Genomic DNA, 19563 nt, shown 5'->3' with positions numbered 1-19563 from the left:
GTTATTGTATTAATATTTATTGCTGAGTAACAAATCACCATGAAACTTAATGACTTAAAACAACATCCTCTCACATTGGTGGGTGAGGAGTCTTGACTGTGACTTAGCCAGATTCAAGATGCTAACGTGACTCTTTTCATTGGCAAGTTTCAGTTCAGTTCAGTTGCTCAGTCATGTCCGACTCTTTGTGACCCCATGAATCGCAACACGCCAGGCCTCCCTGTCCATCACCAACTCCCGGAGTTCACCCAGACTCATGTCCATCGAGTCAGTGATGCCATCCAGCCATCTCATCCTCTGTCGTCCCCTTCTCCTCCTGCCCCCAATCCCTCCCAGCATCAGAGTCTTTTCCAATGAGTCAACTCTTCGCATCAGGTGGCCAAAGTACTGGAGTTTCAGCTTCAGCATCATTCCTTCCAAAGAAATCCCAGGGCTGATCTCCTTCAGAATGGACTGGTTGGATCTCCTTGCAGTCCAAGGGACTCTCAAGAGTCTTCTCCAACACCACAGTTCAAAAGCATCAATTCTTCGGCACTCAGCCTTCTTCACAGTCCAACTCTCACATCCATACATGACCACAGGAAAAACCATAGACTTGACTAGACGGACCTTTGTTGGCAAAGTAATGTCTCTGCTTTTCAATATGCTATCTAGGTTGGTCATAACTTTCCTTCCAAGGAGTAAGCGTCTTTTAATTTCATGGCTGCAGTCACCATCTGCAGTGATTTTGGAGCCCCCAAAAATATAGTCTGACACTGTTTCCACTGTTTCTCCATCTATTTCCCATGAAGTGATGGGACCAGATGCCATGATCTTAGTTTTCTGAATGTTGAGCTTTAAGCCAACTTTTTCACTCTCCACTTTCACTTTCATCAAGAGGCTTTTGAGTTCCTCTTCACTTTCTGCCATAAGGGTGGTGTCATCTGCATATCTGAGGTTATTGATATTTCTCCCGGCAATCTTGATTCCAGCTTGTGCTTCTTCCAGTCCAGCATTTCTCATGATGTATTCTGCACAGAAGTTAAATAAGCAGGGTGACAGTATACAGCCTTGATGTACTCCTTTTCCTATTTGGAACCAGTCTGTTGTTCCATGTCCAGTTCTAACTGTTGCTTCCTGACCTGCACACAAATTTCTCAAGAGGCAGATCAGGTGGTCTGGTATTCCCATCTCTTTCAGAATTTTCCACAGTTTATTGTGATCCACACAGTCAAAGGCTTTGGCATAGTCAATAAAGCAGAAATAGATGTTTTTCTGGAACTCTCTTGCTTTTTCCATGATCCAGCGGATGTTGGCAATTTGGTCTCTGGTTCCTCTGCATTTTCTAAAACCAGCTTGAACATCAGGAAGTTCACGGTTCACGTATTGCTGAAGCCTGGCTTGGAGAATTTTGAGCATTACTTTACTAGCATGTAAGATGAGTGCAATTGTGTGGTAGTTTGAGCATTCTTTGGCATTGCCTTTCTTTGGGATTGGAATGAAAACTGGGAAGTTTGGTTGGGATAAAAATCTTTCATATATTTATGTTGTTGTTTCGTCACTAAGTGGTGTCTGACTCTTTGTAACCCCATGGGCTTTAGCTCCCCTGTCCTTGCAATTCTCCAGGTAAGAATACTGGTGTGAATCGCTAATCCCTTCTCCAGGGGATCTTCCTGACCCAGGGATCAAACCCAAATTTCCTGCATTGCAGGTAGATTCTTTACCACTGAGCCACCAGGGAAGCCCATGTTAGTATATAACCCAAAGGAAAAATCTCAGCAGATCTAATTCAAACTTGATGCAAACACTGAGTACTCCAAAACAATTAAAATAAATTATTAAGCCTTATTTTTTCAGATGAGAAAACTGAAGTCTTGGAGTTAAGTATCTCTCCCAAGGTCACAGTGAAAATGTTGGAGCAAAGATTCAAATCCAGGCAGCTGACTTTAAAGCTTATGCTATTAAGCCTGACATTAAATTTTATGCATTTACATGTAAATGTTTATCTGGAAAAAATCCATTTTCAAGAAATGTTCACTTCCATCAAAAAAGTCCTAGACACACCCAGAGACCATGGTCCTCTGGGTACTGCCCGTAATTCCTGAGCACTGCCGTTTTCTAATGCCATGTGTGTGTTTATACCCTCCGTCTCTCCTGGTAAAGAGTTAATGTATTGGAGCGTAGCTGCCTCTTAAGTGTTTCACTATCCCTTACAAATGATGTCAGGCAACCTGCAAAGGAGGAAATTAATCCTGATGCATTTTAAATTTTATCCCGAATAGTCAAGCTATGCTAATAGAAAAGTGGCCTTTCAGTTTGAGAAAGGACCATCGTAGCATCTGAAACAGGCTCGTAGCCTTGGGGTTCCATACTGAGAATATTTATGTCATCATACTCTAAGGACCAACAGCTTGGTCTGATCCTAATCCTTTAGAGAATGGAATTAAATGTTTTCCACTTTTCCGGTGGAGTAAGCAGAGTCTTATTGTGCTTCCTTAATCACCGTCACACTAGGAATCCGTTCTAAAATGAATTTGTTCTGGAAAAGAATGGGTCGGAGGCCTCTGTGGAAGAATACAATAGTAGAATATTTTGAAATGATTGTAAAGCAAAACAGATAATCATGTTTTCAAGCTCTTTGAAATATATATGTAAAACGTTATGTACCTGAGGTTGAATCAAAAGATAAATAGTTCTAGTCATTACTCAGTAATGCACCAGTTACAGACAGCATTGTGTGTATATGGTCTCTATTATGCAATCAGAAGGGAAGAGAAAAGATTATAATCATTTTAATAATTTGATTTGCTTCATTCATCTTTGGAGTTATCTTTTCATAAGATTAGATGCCGTGTTATTCCTTTCTGGAAAGTGAAATGGTACGACTAAAGAGAACATTTTCCTGTTAATCAATGTTGACAAGGATATTATAGTGAATAAGAGTAGAAAGGAGGCAGGTTTGGGGCTGGGGGAGAGACAAATGAAGAAGACCTGATTTAAATTATTGGTTGCAAGAAAAATATCTATTGACTTTTTGTGTTTTTAGAAGTACCTCTATTAACTTCCAAAAATACAGCTGTTTACCATGATTGATAAGTTCCCTTGCTTTTAAGCTTATTCACATCCATTAGTTCTGCCTTTTTCCCCTGTTAAAAATCTGAAGCTGTCAGGTTGAAGTAGCATGATCAGCTAATGTTCTTGCCAGATTCAAAGCATGTCCCCAGGGGTGGCAAAGTATTCTAAATCGCAAAGAAATGGCTTTTTAAATGTTGCCCGTTGACATTGGTCACTCCATTTACTTCATCGGAAATGCCGAAATAGATAGCAGGCAATTATAGGGATTGTGTTTAACAGGGCTTTGATGATCAATTTCCTCTAAATATTTCATTGTAGACCTAACAAAAGTATATATTTGAAATTCACTGCATTTTACATAGGCTTTTATTCAAAAATAGTACATAGCCACATTTTTAAAATTGGTTAAATCACTTTCTGGTTTTTACTTCAAATTTACTGATGATTACATTCCAGTTCCCTCTAGTATTTGATTATCATCTTGCAGACTGATTTGTTTTTTCCCCCTGTAATAGTTTCACAGTTTCCTCTTTACCAGACTTAAAGATGTATTCTGTATGAATAAAAGAGAGAAGTTTTGGGGTGGGGGGTTAACAATTTCTCGGAGAAGACAATGGCACCCCACTCCAGTACTCTTGCCTGGAAAATTCCATGGACGGAGGAGCCTGGTAGGCTGTAGTCCACGGGGTCATAAAGAGTCGGACACTTATTGAGTGACTTTGCTTTCACTTTTCACTTTCATGCATTGGAGAAGGAAATGGCAACCCACTCCAGTGTTCTTGCCTGGAGAATCCCAGGGACGGCGGAGCCTGGTGGGCCGCCGTCTGTGGGGTCACACAGAGTCGGACATGACTGAAGCAATTTAGCAGCAGCAGCAAACAATTTCTAAAATGTATATTTCCAAAAATACCGAATAATTAGAAATGCTTAGCAGTATGTCTCTTATAAGGTGCAGAACTCAGAAGTTCTTACTGTAAAAATAATAGAACAGATCACATTATTCCTTGGCTCCATCAGAATATTATAGTACAAATTAAATCAGGTTTATCAAACAAACAACCCCCTCCAAAGATGGCCTGAATAAAAACAACGACAACAAAAGCCCCTGGAGAGAAGAGAGGTGTCCAGCAAGGACTACAAATATAAATATACATAAGAGGAACCAATCCATGCATTGATTTGTTAAATGTGGTAAATGATTGATGAATAATTGAATAAATGTAAGAGTAGCATTTTCTAAGCCAGCTGGCAAGTGGTGTCATTCCCAATATGCTGCTGTCTATCATGATTTTTCTGCTTCCATGTCTCTCTTTCATTGTCTTTTCACACCTTGATTCCTTCCCCAGTTCTCAGTTCTTTCAGATCTTTTGAGCTTGGGTGACTCATTTTACCTTAGAATCGATCGGAAATGTAGAGCTGGGTTGAAAGGAGAGATAGTTAGGAAAAGAAGGTATGTGAAAATAATTGGTACTGAGGATGCTGGGGCTGAGGGCACAGATGTATCCATGGATGGTGAGTCCCATGGGTACTTAGCACTTACATCGAATCCATTATATGAATTTTAAAAAAGCAAGCACTTTATATTCTGAAGGTGTGCCCTTGTATTAGTCCGTGAAGAAAGAGCATGGAGGAGAATAAAGGTATGACATTACTATCAGGTAATTTGAAGAGATTTCTCTGAGGAAGCGGTTTCTCAGTAGGTCTCTAAGGAATCGATGGAAGTCAACCAAGGGACCAGGGTATTCCCAGCAGAGGGAACAGCAGTGTGTGACATCTCAGGGGCACAGTGAGCACGGCTTGTTGAAGGAGCAAAAACACTGAAGGTCTCCCTGGTGGTTCAGCTGGTAAAGAATCCGCCTGCAAGGCGGGAGACCTGGGTTCAATCCCTGGGTTGGGATAATCCCCTGGAGAAGGGAACGGCTACCCACTCCAGTATTCTGGCCTAGAGAATTCCATAGACTGTATAGTCCATGGAGCCACAAAGAGTCAGACACGACTGAGTGACTTTCACTTTCAGAGAAGAAGGCATTGCAGAGAGGAGGCTGGGGAGGTGATGCTTTGGCTCCATTTAGACTGTATTAAAAAAAACCCCAACTTCATCCTGAAATATGAAGGAGGCACTAAAAGTTTTTAACAAGAGCAACAATGTGATCAAATCTGCCTTTTTAAAGCCCACTCTGACTTCTGCATGGTGGGTGGCATATAGGGAGGCCAAGAATGATGCCAGGTGACACATAAGGAGATTGTTTGAGCAGCCCTTGTTGAAATGAGGTTAACAGAGTTTATTGGTTTCCTAGGGCTGCCATAGCAGGGTACCACAGACTGAGTGGCTTAGAACAACATAACATTCAGGAGACTGGAAGTCTGAAGTCAAGGTGTCATCAGGCACCTCTGAAGGCTTTAGCGGAGAATCTGTTCCATACCTTTCTCTTGGCTTCTAGGCGTGCTGATAATCATCACATCCCTTCACGTGTAGACACCTTACTCCATTCTCTGTCTCCATCAGCACATCATGTTTTACTTGTGCATCTTCCATGGTCTTCCTCACGTGGACCTGCCTCTGTGTCTCTCCGCCTCTTCTGATAAGGATGGCAGCCCTATTGGAATCGGGTTGACCCAGATCACCTCCTCTTAACTAGTTACATCTGCAAAGATCCTGTTCCAAAGAAGGTCACATTCACAGGCATCAGGGGTTAAGACTTTAACACATCTTTTGGGGAGACATAACTTAACCCGTAAGAGAGGGCTTTGAAAGGAAATGACATGATGGGTAGCTGAAAGAAACCACACAAAGTTTTTAAAATATATTTATGGTGGTAGACTCAACAGGACTTGGTGATTGAGTGGGATTTGAGCAATGGGGTAGAGTTACGGTTGACTTCCAAGTTTCTGACATGAATAATAGATGATGATGCCATTTGCTGAGACAGGAAATTCAATAGATCAAGTAAGTGGCGGGGTAAGCATGGGTTCATTCCTGACATGCCACATCTGACTGGCCTGTGAATTTTCATGTGAAACTGTATGTTGACTTGATGATTGAAAAATACCCTTGAAATTCAAAATGAGAGACCTGGGCTAGAGATATAAATGTAAGAGGCATTTGTGTATAAATGACAATCAGAGTTCTGAAAGCAGATAACATCCCCAGCAATGTAATATTTATGAGAGAAGAAATTCTAATATCAACATTAAGCATTTAAAAAGCCAAAATGGACTTACATTTCTGGCCAAGATGGACAAATAGGAGCTAGATTTACTCTGACATATAACAAACAAAAACAGACAAAATATTTGAAACAATAGTTTCAGTAGTTTGTAAGACATGGGTTGTCAGTCAACCTAGAAGAGAATTTTTGAAAGCCCAGGAAAAAAAGCAAGCAAATTGAGCCCTATAACTGCTTACTTAAATTTAGGGGCAAGAAAAAGATAACTGCACTCAGAACTTCTAGCTAACATATTGCTAGAGAGTCCAACCACAGCAGCAAGGTAAGAAAAATAAAGAAAAACAATGCAGATTGGAAAGGAAGAAGTAAATTGATTTTTAGCTGCAGATAATATAATGAACTACATAAACAACTTAAAGGAATCTATACATACCTACTAGAACAAATATGTAATTTTAGCAAGGTTGCAGGATACAAGCTCAATATACAAAAATCAATTATATTTATAAATAACAGTAATGAGCAGTCTGAAATGTAAAATAAAAATGCTACTTATAACAGCATGAAGCAAATACTTAATAAATCTGACAAAATATGTGAAAGGCTTACGTAGTTAAAAATATAAAACATTATGGAAAAATTAAATTTTATCTTAAAAATTGCAGAAAGATATATTTCCATGGGTCAGAAGACAATATTTTTAAGATACCAGTTTTCCCCAAATTGAACTATAAATTCAGTGTAACCTAGTAAACTATGTGTAGAAATTGACCATCTTAATTTAAAATTCTATGGAAATGCAAAGGATATAGTATAGTTGTAAAAATTTTTTTAAAAAGAAGAACAAATTTGGGAATAAGAATGATTTTATTAGATATTGGCATTAAGGCAGACAAATAGATTAGAACAATATGCTGCTGCTGCTGCTAAGTCACTTTAGTCGTGTCCAACTCTGTGCGACCCCATAGACGGCAGCTCACCAGGCTCCCCCATCCCTGGGATTCTCCAGGCAACAACACTGGAGTGGGTTGCCCTTTCCTTCTCCAATGCATGAAAGTGAAAAGTGAAAGTGAAGTCACTCAGTCGTGTCCGACCCTCAGCGACCCCATGGACTGCAGCCTTCCAGGCTCCTCTGTCCATGGGATTTTCCAGGCAAGAGTACTGGAGTGGGGTGCCATTGCCTTCTCCGAGAACAATATAGAGAGTACCAAAATTGACTTATATATCTATGGACAATTGATTTTGGACAAAGAGATAAAGAGGATTTGAAGGGAAAGTGTCATCTTTTCACCAGATAGTGCTAAAACAATTGGTATTCATTACAAAATAATTGAATGTTTGTCTACATCCATCACTATATATAAAAAGTAATTCAAGGTGAATTATTGACCAAAATATGAAACCTTAAGCTATAAACCTACTGGAAGAAATAATAAGGTACTGTATTTATGAATTTGAGTTAAGTAAAGATTTCTCAAATGAGACACTGAAAGCATAATTCATGCAAAAATAGATTGACAAATTGGACTTAAAATCTAAACCAAATAAAATACAACTTTTGACTCTTCAAAATTCATTGTAATAGAATTAAAAGAAAAATCATAGCCTACAAGAAAATATTTGCAAATGATGTATCTAATGTAGGATCTCTACCTGGAATGTATAAAGAAATATCAAAATTCAATAAGAACAAAGCGACCAATCCAATAAAAAATGATCTAGACTTTAAAAGGCACTTCACCAAAGACATATGCTTGGCCACTAGGCAATGAAAAATGTTCAAGTTATTAGTCACTAGGGAAATGCCAATCAAAGTACAGCAGTAGCACCACATTCTATTAACTGACTAAAGTCAAAGCTACTAAGTACTCATGAGAATATGGATGAACTGGAACTCCTATAGCCTCCTGACAATAACACAAAATAGTTCAATCACTTTATAAAACAGTGGGGCAGTTTCTTTAAAATCTAAGCATAAACCTATTATATGATTACACATTCTAAAAAAAAAAAATCACATCAAAGTAAAAATGAAGGTGCTGGCAAAGAAGATTAAGAAAAAGGGCAGTGTGGATCAGCACAAGGAGTGTGAATTACAACAGGAGCCAAAAGTAAGGACCAGGCAACTTTCTAACGCTATTCAGTAGGACCTTTAGAACTTAAAGCTGTACGTTGGATTCCAAATTTACATTACAGACTAAGGTAAAATGATTTAGTTGAATGATTAGGCATGAGACAGATGAGAATAAATTGATAGAGCAATAATAAAATAGAGATAACAAGGGCATTTTACAGGTTTGTCTTTTGCAAGAAGGAGAAAGACAATGATTCCTTTTGTGTTCAGCAAATATTTCACTTCCTAGCACATTAAATATTGATGGTGAGAGTCCACAAAGAGGAGTAATTGAATCAGTAGTTATTTCCATGAGCACAGAAAAGGGTGGGGTCAGAAATCTGGTGGAGGTGTGTGTTGCCTATAGGGAAGAGATGGAGCAGGGAGGTCTGAATACTGGGTTCTAATGGTGGAACTAAAGAGCCTCTTGATGAAGGTGACAGAGGAGAGAGGAAAAGTTGGCTTAAAATTCAACTTTCAGAAACTAAGATCATGGCATCTGGCCCCATAACTTCATGGCAAGTATGGGGAAAAAGTAGAAACAGTGACAGATTTTATTTTCTTGGGCTCCAAAATCACTACAGACAGTGACTACAGCCATTGAATTAAAAGATGCTTGCTCCTTCGAAGAAAACCTGTGACAAACCTAGACAGTGTATTGAAAAGCAGAGACATTATTTTGCCCACAAAAGTCCATATAGTCAAAGTTATGGTTTTTTAAGTAGTCATGTAGGGATGTAAGAACTGGACCATAAGGAAGGCTGAGTGCAGCTGAAGAACTGATGCTTTTAAACTGTGGTACTGGAGAAAACTCTTGAGAATATTTTGGACAGCAAGGAGATTAAACCAGTCAATCCTAAAGGAAATCAACTCTGAATATTTATTGGGAAGGTTGATGCTGAAGCTGAAGCTCCAGTACTTTGGCCACCTGATGGGAAGAGCTGAGTCACCGGAAAAGACACTGATGCTGGGAAAGATTAAGGGCAAAAGGAGAAGCGGGGCGACAGAGAATGAGATGGTTGGATGGCATCATTGACTGACTCAATGGACGAGAGTTTGAGCAAACTCTGGGAGACAGTGAAGGTCAGGGAAGCCTGGCGTGCTGCAGTCCATGGGGTCATAAAGAGTTGGACACAACTTACTGACTGAGCAACAATGATGGGATATTAAGGGAATCTTTCTATGGTTTTTATTTTTTATTACTTAAAGTGAAGTCACTCAGTCATGTCCTACTCCTGGCGATCCCATGGACTGCAGCCCACCAGGCCCCTTCGTCCATGGGATTTTCCAGGCAAGAGTACTGGAGTGGGGTGCCATTGCCTTCTCCGGCTGCTGACCTAACAAGTGACAATTTTATTTATAAAATGGGCCTCACAGTCTACAACTTGAGCATAAGTAAAAGAACAAACATGAACTTGTCTGGAGACAAGAAATATACACTAGATACATTTAAAACAGGATATACTTAGGAGTAGTGAATATCTGCCCCGAGTTGAAGAACTGAATGAGGAGTCAGAGTTTTAATGAGCACAGAATATTTTGAATAGTCCCTTCAGAGGGTGGGGCAAGCACTATGTGTGGTAGTGTAGACCTGGGTCTCTGGAGGTAAGGGATCTGAACTCTAATCCTACGATGCTGAGCTAGTAGTAGGAAGGCCAAGCCAGACCTTTATGTCTTCATCTTCATGACTAAATGATAATGGCATTTGCTTCATAGGCTTCTTGGGAGAATTAGACGAAGTGCTTCAGTTGATTTCTATCTCCACAGGCCTTGATTCTTAGGGAGTCCTAAACAAACCCTGCCTGTGATCATTACTATGATTATGGTTTCAGTGTGTCTGCCCTCTGATGCCCTCTTGCAACACCTACCATCTTACTTGGGTTTCTCTTACCTTGGACGTGGGGTATCTCTTCACGGCTGCTCCAGCAAAGCGCAGCCACTGCTTCTTACCTTGGACCAGGGGTATCTCCTCACCACCACCCCTCCTGACCTTAAACGTGGAATAGCTCCTCTAGGCCCTTCTGTGCCCGTGCAGCCACCACTCCTTGGACATGGGGTTGCAGATGGTGATTGCAGCCATGAAATTAAAAGACGCTTACTCCTTGGAAGGAAAGTTATGACCAACCTGATAGCATATTCAAAAGCAGAGACATTACTTTGTCAACAAAGGTCTGTCTAGTTAAGGCTATGGTTTTTCCTGTGGTCATGTGTGGATGTGAGAGTTGGATTGTGAAGAAAGCTGAGCACCAAAGAATTGATGCTTTTGAACTGTGGTGTTGGAGAAAACTCTTGAGAGTCCCTTGGACTGCAAGGAGATCCAACCAGTCCATTCTGAAGGAGATCAGCCCTGGGTGTTCTTTGGAAGGAATGATGCTAAAGCTGAAACTCCAGTACTTTGGCCACCTGATGCGAAGAGTTGACTCATTGGAAAAGACTCTGATGCTGGGAGGGATTGGGGGCAGGAGGAGAAGGGGACAACAGAGGATGAGATGGCTGGATGGCATCACTGACTCGATGGACGTGAGTCTGAGTGAACTCCGGGAGTTGGTGATGGACAGGGAGGCCTGGCGTGCTGCGATTCATGGGGTTGCAAAGACTCGGACACGAGTGAGACACTGAACTGAACTGATGATCATTACTATTCCTGGAGGAGACAAGAGGAAGACCGTTGTCATATTAACATGCACCTTTACTCCTCACCAAGAATCATCTCAGGTTTTCAATACCAAGAAGTTCCCCCAGAAGAGTCTCCCTAGCAATGAAGGTCAGCCTCATCGAATTAACCTGTAGAGATCCCCCTTCAAAAAGGAAGCTGGTTGAGATGTTAACAAGTCAAAAACAAATAGCAAATACCTACCACTGACATACCTTCCTTCTTTACTAGTGACACTTAGGAACCGAAACTAAATGTCAAGTTTTACATAATACCCAAGCCAGAAATAACAAGCAACATTATATGTGCCAGTTCATACAGGTTAGCTCACTACCACAATTTTTCAAATATTGACAAAAAAAAGAAAGTCCCCCAAAAGGCTAAAATCATTAATTTTCATTCAGATAAAAAAGATAAAATTTTAATGACAGGCAATTTTAATTTTATGATGTTAATTTGTAAAATGTCACTTACTAAGAATTCTCATTTGCTAAAATGATAAATAATATGTGTTATGGAATACTTTTTATACTTGCAAGGCTTTTTATTATTCCAACCTGCTTTATTTTCACAACTACTTCTGGAAGAATGAGTTCATAAAGACTTTTGCTAAATAAGACAACTGGAAAAACAGGGAGATTAGAGGAACAGTTTTTATGGATTGTTTAAAGTTCTGGAAAGTGGTCTGTACTGGGTTGAATAATTTTGCTTTTCCAGAACCTCAGAATGTGATTTGTTTGGAAATAGAGTCTTGCATATGTAATTAGTTAAGATCAGATCATACTGGAGTAAGGTGGGTCCTAGATCCAATGTGACTACTGTCCTTATAGGAAGAGCAGAAAAGACAGAGAGACTCAGAGCGAGGAAACTCACGTGAAGACACAGGTGGAGTTTGGAGTGATGCAGATACCAGCCAGTTTAGTTCAGTTCAGTTCAGCTGCTGTCATGCCCAACTCTTTGCAACCCCATGAACATGCAGCATGTCAGGCCTCCCTGTCCATCACCAACTCCCGGAGTTCACTCAAACTCATGTCCATCGAGTTGGTAATGCCATCCAACCATCTCATCCTCTGTTGTCCCCTTCTCCTCCTGCCCCCAATCCCTCCCAGCATCAGGGTCTTTTCAAATGAGTCAGCTCTTTGCATCAGGTGGCCAAAGTATTGGAGTTTCAGCTTCAACATCAGTCCTTCCAATTAACACCCAGGATTGATCTCCTTTAGGATGGACTGGTTGGGTCTCACCAAGGAAAGCCAAGTATCAAAGCCCTCACCAGAAACCAGTAGAGAGATACAAGTCAGATTCTCCTTCAGAGCTTCCAGTGGGAACCGATCTACTGACATCTTAATTTTCAACTTTTAGCCTCCAAAAGTTCTGCATAATCAAGGTTATGGTTTTTCCAGTAGTCACGTAGAGATGTGAGAGTTGGACCATAATGAAGGTTGGGTGCCAAAGAATTGATGCTTTCAAACTCTATGCAGGGATGTGGCTACATGATGGGGAAACCCCATAGAAATTCTGTAATGAAAGTAACATACTGTGGCTTCCCATTGAATCTGAAGGAAAGATCTATTGGAAAAAATGCACTTGTATACATTTGCATTAAAAAAAAAAAAGATAGTCCTTTCAAATAGATGTGCTGCTGTTTTGTTATAACATTTTCAAGATCAACTTAGAGTTTCTAATCAGCTGCTTCTGGTGTATTATCTTTGCCTAACTAGTTGTTCAGAGGTGACCAGGAAACCAATTGTGTTTCCTGGTCTGAACTACGATCACGGACTGTTAAATAATACTGATCAGTATAAAACTTGTGAAAATTATTTTGAATGATAGATTCTATTTCGGTTTGGAGCAAGGATGAAACATAAGCAGCTAAATTGATTTTTAATGAATTTTGACAGGCAAAGGAATTAATGTCCAAGGCACAGAATTAATTCTGAAATGATTCTCAAAGCCCTCTATTATTGTAAATTCCATGTGCCTATTTTAGGAATTAAAATTGTTCTGATGTTACCAGGTATCTATCTCAAAAGGTGTTTTTCTGTCATATTTAATTTGCTATTAAAATATTAACTAATCTTTTCTTAAAAATAGTAGTTTCCCTTAGGGCCTTCGCTGGTGACTCAGCAGTAAAGAATCTGCCTGTAGTGCAGGAGATGTAGGTTCGATCCCTGGGTTGGGAAGATTTCCTGGAGGAGGAAATGGTAACCCATTCCAGTATTTTTTGCCTGGAGAATTTCATGGATAGAGGGGAATGGCAGGCTATAGTCCATGGGGCCACAAAAGAGTTGGACATGACTTAGCAACTAAACAGCAACACATTTTCTCTTAAAATACCTTATGAGTAAAATTAAAGTTGTTTTTAATTTATGATTTTTATGTTTATATTAGTTTATTTTTATATGAACTTAAAAAATATTTTTGTATTCATCTGAGAACAATTATAACACCACATTTTAAGTATGTAACTCAGAATTAAGTCACATATCTCCATGGACTGGAGGAAATGTAAGTTAGGAAAGTAGTAGAAATTACAGCTGACAGACTACGCCCAAACTGGGTATCTCTGTTTGGATGGATGACTGTATTTTGAAGCAATAAGCCTCACAGTTTCCAGGTCTGGAAGGAGCGTGATGTTATGTCCCGTCAGATGGAGGTCAGAGCTTCTGATGTAGACGGGTGCTTTATACCACGCGGGCCTGATTGGATGGGAGAAGAATTGGAGGTGGAGAACACGGAAGTCTGGAAGGTCTGCGTAGTTCTTCAGCTGAACCTGGGAATAGGAATGCACATTTCATGCAGATATTGCTGGTGATTTCTCAGAAGAATTCATAGAAAGCATCCTGAGTAGTAGAGGGATGTTAAAACATTCAGTGGTGCTACCCTGAGTTCACAGCCTCTTGGGGATGCCTGAGCTATGCAGGGAGACGGGGCATCGGGCACAGATCAGCAGGCCCCTGATGTAGCGAGGCGGTGATGATTCAAGTGGTGTCAAGGCTCAAATGCCTTTGGCCTCACCAGGTAATGTAGCTGAATAGAGTGAACTGAGAGGAAGGAAATTGGGAGTGATCGAGACTGTATCTGGCCGAAGAGTTCATTCTCCGTCCACAGCCACTCACCAGACTTAGAGAAAAAGAAAGGCCTCTTTTTTTTATACCTGCTTCCTTTTTCACACCCACATCATAAATCACCCCAAGGAAAGAATTGAGCCTGTTGACCTCCCCCACGTATTTTCTGATACCTCATATGTAAAAATTTTAAAAAGGACCCATGTGTTTCAGGACAGGTGAATGTTTCAGTGTGAGGAGAAGGCATCATTTTCACTTTCTGTAAAAATACCACTGGATGGAAAAAAAAAAAAAAGAGACGTATGTGTATGTATAACTGAATCACTTTGCTGCTGTACACCTGAAACTAACACAATATTATAAATCAACTATACCCCCAATTAAAAAGCACTGCATGAAAATGATTAAGAATATTAAAAAGATAGCACTCATGGTAGGAATCACGAAGCAATCTGATTATTGTATTTTCAGAGCTTTGAATGTAATTTTTTGAAAATTCAGAATGTAGACATTTGGAAATGTCTTTATCCTTTCAGTATTTAAAGTTGAGAAAGAAAATAAAAAGTGAAAAATTCCAGTGCCTGGATATTCCCAAGCTAATTTCTAGACAAGTAAGTTTTGATAAGTTCAAGTTTCAGATAAGCACTTTTTTTTTTCTTGTCTTGGTTTCTCTAAGTGGTGAGTAAAAATATCCCTGGGAGGGCCAGAAAAAATTAGTAATAGATTGTATCATTGTGGAGAACTATTGAGATAAGGTTTTAGTAAATTGGCATAATGGTGAGAACTTCCAATGATTATTATTTACGGTTGATTTAATTTAAAAGTGTATATATATATATATATATATATATATATATATATATATATATAATTTAAAAAGTGTATGTATAAATGTGTATGATTTTCTAAAAGATTAGTGTAAGAGCTCTTAATTTTTTTCCTGAGAGATACACAAAATAAGTGTGAATAATTGAACCATTATTCAGACACTTTTCCACCAATATTCTGTAAGTAGATATTTCAATAAAAACAAAACAGATACTACTACTACTTTCTGCCCTAAACATAAGAGGTAGTATCTATATGTTTAAGTTTTTTTTTTTTATAAGTTTTTTAAAAAGGAAAAAGTTTGGATTTCAAAATATCTTAAAGGTTCATGAAGTAATATTTTTCAGCCTAAATTACCCAGATTACTTCTAAATCTATTCTTCCCTTTATTCTTACATAAATACTGGTTTTTTGATTAATATAATTTTAGCTGCTGATAAATCTGAAACACTTTAACCTCCCTGCATTAGAGCACGCCATGGAATGAAAATTTACATTTTGGTTCTCAAATGTACCAAACACAGTTTCCGTGGTCAATTTCCTCTCCTTTTCTAAACTGGGTTGGGAGGACCACATAGGACATAAGTCTCTGACAAGGGGACCATTTTAGCACCAACATAACAAAAGCTCTTCTGTTCATAAGGGAAATATCTCCCCCTGAATTAAATTTAACCTCTTTAGTACCCACATTTAGCCACCTGATAAATCCACTTGAGCTATCTTTTGGGGAGAGAGAGGTACATGGGAACAATAACACTTCCTTCTTGAACAGTTTAATAAAGCTTTGTGCGATTTCAAGATGAAAGATAATGTGTAATGCTGATAGCACCCTCCGAAGCTATGCATTCATGGATCCAATTACTTTTTTTGTCCTGGTAAAAGCCACAGTGGATATATTAAATGGGAGTGTGGCTTAAGAATTAAGGTCCAGGAGCCTGGGTATCTGGTTTCTGAGGTTGACTTAACTTCTACTTTCTTATCTAATGGTGGGTGTGCCGCTTAACGTCTTTGCCTCAGTGTCTCCTTCCACAAAATGCCTAGCAAATATCTAAGAAATGCTTTTAAAATGACAGTGCAAATTGCCTTGTAGACTCACACTGGAATGGTCCAGAAAAAAATGAGGTGAGTGTTAGCAAAGGGAAATACTATCTCCTGCTTAATTTTAGATTTATCGTAAGTTTTACTTTTTAAAAGTCATGAGATTTCTAGAAGACGAATGACATTTTCAAAGCCTTTTAGACACTTGTAAAAGAATGCTCTTTCAACTCTTTTTTTTTATTTCTCATGAAAGTTTTGACTCTGGCATCTTTCCAGTTTCCTCTCCTCCCCACCTCCCCATTCCAAGTTGAAGAGAATAATTACAAAGTTAACTTTTCCAATTCAGGAATATTTTCTTGTGGCTGATTCTTTCATTTTTATAAATGGATCATTTTTATATGGATGCATATCAGATTTCGTGACATTTTATTTGTATATGTGGTTACTGATTCAGATAGTCAATTCTAAATCCCTCAAACTGATTCATCTATGAAAGAATTGATTAAAATTTATAGAAGTATCCAACTTATATTACAAAATTAGACTGGTTAGAACATTGTCTTTTATTGATTAGTCTCTCTCCCATTGGCTGGGACCATCTTGGCAGCCAAAAGGTGGCTATAAGACATTTATGAACTATTAAAAGAAAAACTGAGATTTGTTACACATTTTAAGTGTTCCTTTAGGCAAATCAATTCCAAATCAGGAGCACCAAACAGGAAGTAGTTAGGAGCACTCCATGGGTGGGAGCTTGCTGTGCTGTGCTTAGCTGCTCAGTCATGTCCAACTCTTCGTTACCTCATGGACTATAGCCCACCAGGCTCCTCTATCCATGGGATTCTCCAGGCAAGAATACTGGAGTGAGTTGCCATGCCTTCTTGCAGGGGATCTTCCCAATCCAGGTCTCCCATATTGCAGGCAGATTATTTATGATAGCCCACCAGACTCCTCTGTCCATGGGATTCTCTAGTCAAGAAGACTGGAGTGAATAGCCATTCCCTTCTCTAGGGGGTCTTCCCAACCCAGGGATCAAACCTGGGTCTCCTGCATTGCAGATGGATTCTTTACCATCTCAGCCACCTGGGAAGCCCCCCAGATGGGAGCTTGGGAAGAGACTTCTAGAGTCAAGAGGTGGAAGCAAAGCCAGGAAATTATTTATTTGGCTGTAGCACAAAGAGTTGCCTTATTTAGGAAAATCTAGCTGTCTGTGATTGGTTGTCCTTAGGTTTTGATTTCTTAACTTTGAGACATTTACAGGTGTACATTTGGTTTTCCTTATGGAGCTACTAAAGTTGCCCAGGTGCCTCAGGGGTAAAGAACCTGCCAGCCAATGCAGGAGACACAAGAGATGCTGGTTCAATCCCTGGGTCAGGAGGATACCCTGGAACAGGAAATGGTGACCCACTCCAGTATTCTCGCCTGGGAAATCTCATGGACAGAGGAGGCTGGTGGGCTACAGTGTGTGGGGTCACAGAGTCGGACACGACTGAGTTTGAGCATGATGGAACTGCTAAGGTATTAAACCCGCCTCGGTCTAATTGTTTCATTATTGTGGTATTAAATTCCCCTCAGCTTCATTGTTCCTGATTAATTTAACACTCAGAATGACCATGCTCTTAAAGTACGCCTGCTATGTGCTTTACCAGCAATACTCAGCATTCTGAGTACACATGTTCTGAAAGATGTCGAGACAACTAAATCAGATTCTTTCTATAGAATTCCTGTGATCTTGTGGTTTAGGTATTTGTGGAAGGGCTCTTGTGAATCTTCACACAGACTATTTTCTCAGTGAATCAAAGATACAGAGGTTAATATTTGGCAATGGCAAAGTTATTCAGTATTTCTGAATATTTTCATTATTTACAGTGAATTAAATATGGTAGCATGGAAATATGCAATGCATATAAATGAAATATTAGTATTTTAAAAAATTAGATTATCTGTTCTAGAATTGAGAATCATAACTTGAACTCTTCTTGTCAAGTAAATTTCTAGCATATGAATGATTTTCACAGGATTGTATCTACAAGATGGCACTTGCCTACTTCCCTGATCCAGAGAAAATTTTGGTGAGAAAATTGGAGAAATTAGCTTCATTTTGGAGACAAAGGAATTTATTTAATTTGTATTTCTATAATTCAAATATTAGGTAGCTCTGATTAGAACTCTAGACTGAGAATGAAGAATAATCTATTATAGAACTCATCTAAATTTAACTTCGCTTCAGACCAATAAACTATAGCCCCACTCCTTTGTAGCCAGATTATAGCTCATCAGTATGACTAAAAAATCACTGTGGAATTGCTCTATAATAGTTCTGTTGCTGTGCCTATAAATATAATTTCACCGAGTGACTCTTCCACATTCTAGCTGCTCAGCTACGCTTTACTGTGGCAAACTAAAGAGCCCCAGGAATATTGTTAATGATAAATTACAACAGCCACAAGTAAAACATGAAATGCCAACACTAAGTTATCAGTAGGTAAAAAAAGAAGAACAAAAGTGGATCCCTGAAGTTCAGAACTATTTTTAAAAATCTTATTTTGCCATTGATTTAAGCTTATCCTTTTTTTATATATACAAGTTAGAAAGATGAAATTAAATTACTTAAACTTTTAATCTGCTATGACTAACATAGAAAAAATTCTAAAATGTAGGCAAAAAACTGTTCCTTTTACCTAAATAGGAAATTATTAAAAAGTTGCCATAAGGAGAGGGGAAAGATAAAATCAGATATTGCAGCTGGGAAGAGCTTGAACGTAAGTTAGTCAACGTGTTGAAAGGAATCTGAAAACACGTGTTCTACGTATTTTCTATTAAAACAGGAAAAGGACCAAAGCAGGCAATCTGGATTTCATGCTTTTGCATTTTCATATTGTCACTGTGATGCTCCTTACCTCCTTACTGTCCTTTTTCTCTGTAGCTTTGTTGCTCTCAACGTGTCACCCAGCATTAAAATCACCCTGGGTGCTTGATAAAGACGATGACTTTATAGACAATCCAAATTCAGTGCTGCTGCATAGGGCCTGGCAATCTGCAAAAGTAACCAAGTTACCAAGCAATTCTTCAAAGGAATACAATTTAAGAACAATGACTTGGAGATGTATGATGAGGACATAAGAAAAAATCAATGAATACCTTTTTTTTTAATTAAAATTTTACTGAATTTGTTTCAGTATTGCTTCTGTTTTACTTTTTTTTTTGGCTGTAAGACATGCAGGATCTTAGCTCCCAGACCAGGGATCAAACCCTTACCGTCTGCATTGGAAGACAGAGGCTTAACTGCTTTACTGTCAGGGAATTTCTTAACAAACAAACAAAAAGAAAAACAGTCTTAGGCTCTCAGCAAGAGCAAAGGGAAGGTAAGACATTCCCCATGTATTTCCTGCCATCACACGTATACATCTTCTCCCACCATTAACACAACACACCAGAATGGCGCGTCTTTTACCAAAGAGGAACCTACACAGATGCATCGAAATCACCCTAAGTCCATACTTGATGTTAAAGCTCACTCTTGATGATGTGCATTTCATGGGTTTAGGCAAGTGCCTCATGACGTGTATCCATCATTACAGTAGCACACAGGATATGTTCACACTCTGGAAACTGCTCTGCGCTCTCCCTGTTCTTCTCTCCTTGATC

Source organism: Bos indicus, chromosome 12, assembly GCF_029378745.1.
Source record: "Bos indicus isolate NIAB-ARS_2022 breed Sahiwal x Tharparkar chromosome 12, NIAB-ARS_B.indTharparkar_mat_pri_1.0, whole genome shotgun sequence".
Taxonomy (NCBI): domain Eukaryota; kingdom Metazoa; phylum Chordata; class Mammalia; order Artiodactyla; family Bovidae; genus Bos; species Bos indicus.
This window is presented reverse-complemented; position numbering follows the sequence as displayed.